We start from the raw sequence: 1,716 nt of genomic DNA, 5'->3' as shown, positions 1-1,716 counted from the left end.
ATATGGTGTAAGTAGGTGGTCCATTTTCACTTTTTTGCACGTGTCAGTCCAATTTTCCCAGCACCATTTATTAAATAGACTATCTTTACTCCAATGTAAATTCTTGCTTCCAATGTCATAGATTAAATGACCGTATATGGATGGGTTTGTGTCTGGGCTCTCTATTCTGTTCCATTGGTCTATGTGTCTGTTTTTATGCCAGAACCATACTGTTTTGTCAATCAGATAGTTTTGAAGCTAACATTAAGTTGGCTCCTTTGATGGTCTCCTTAGAACGTTGGCTACTGAATGTGATGATTCCAATTCAAGTAGAAAACTGAAGTGATAATCATAATTATCAATAACTACCTATGAAGAAACTATAATTACAGAAAAAGTTTTAATTTTACTGCACTTAATAAGAAATATAAAATGTTATTTTTTTCACAGGGGCCATTAGTTTTCTGAGATATATTAATGTTTGAAAATGATACAGAGATGAATATTAAAAAAAATGTAGGATTTGAATAAGGGGAGAATTGTTAAGAGAGGTTAACTCAAGAAGGAAAAGTATAGGGTTGAAATTAACATAGTTATAGAACAATGATGAAACAGGTCAAACAGAGTGAAGGGCAGGAGTTAGAGAATAAAATGTTACATTTGGATGCATTGTGGCAGCATCCTGACATTAATTTTTGCTATCAGTGCATTCATCAATTTCATATGTTAAAAAATACTAAAGGAAATAACTTAGGAAAAATACTATGACAGTGCCAGGTACATAAATACATGCTCAAAATATGGTTGCATATTTTTCATATATTGTGATGTTCTGGAAATTAGATAAGCCAAGACAAAATAATCAGATAAATTAATACTGCATTTTAACAGGTAAAAGTAACATGAAAATACTGAAATTCACAACTACATTTTTCAATTGCTGTGTGGAATTTACACTGAGAAATAGTTTCTTCAAAGCTGTAGGACTTTCCTCACACTCAAGTTGAATAAATTAATACAGCAATTCTTAAATTTGTGTATTGCTCAACACTTCCCAAATGTGATGCTATTTCCCTTGGTTGACATAAATCTTTTTGAAGTAAATAGTCCTTTGAAGATTTAAAGAAAGTAATTTACCAAAAACTTGTGTTTATTTAATGTGATCAATTTAATAAGTGACAGAAAGAGGATCAGACTGAGGTTGTTCCATAATTTTTATTTGTTCACATTTAGTGATTTTCTTTTATATGTTTCATACATTAAATCCTGCTACAACTTATTTCTATAACAAAAAAATTACAAAATATTTCTATGTATATGGTAGAACTTAGAACGAGTATTCTGTTAATAGAAATGGCAACATGAATAAGGAAACTTTTTCAGTTAAATTTCCAGTGTGATTGTGGGTGACTGCATTTATCTTAAATACAATGATAGAAAATTAAAAAGAATCCTCCTTATCTGGTTGTAAAACTACTGAAATTAAACTAAAAACAAACAACTAGGGTTTTACTTCACAGGACCAAAAAAAAAAATTCAACTATGTGATTCCGCTGGCCTAACACATATGGATTCTCATTTTAAATTAATAGTCCCCACTTACTAAGTTATTACTTCGGGTATAAACAACAAAAGGAAAAATCAGTAGGTTACCGTATTTGCCGGTGTATAAGATGACTGGGCGTATAAGACGACCCCCTAACATTTCCACTCAAAATACAGAGTTTGTTATATACT

This window comes from Hipposideros armiger, unplaced genomic scaffold (assembly GCF_001890085.2).
Source record: "Hipposideros armiger isolate ML-2016 unplaced genomic scaffold, ASM189008v1 scaffold_1188, whole genome shotgun sequence".
NCBI lineage: Eukaryota > Metazoa > Chordata > Mammalia > Chiroptera > Hipposideridae > Hipposideros > Hipposideros armiger.
This window is presented reverse-complemented; position numbering follows the sequence as displayed.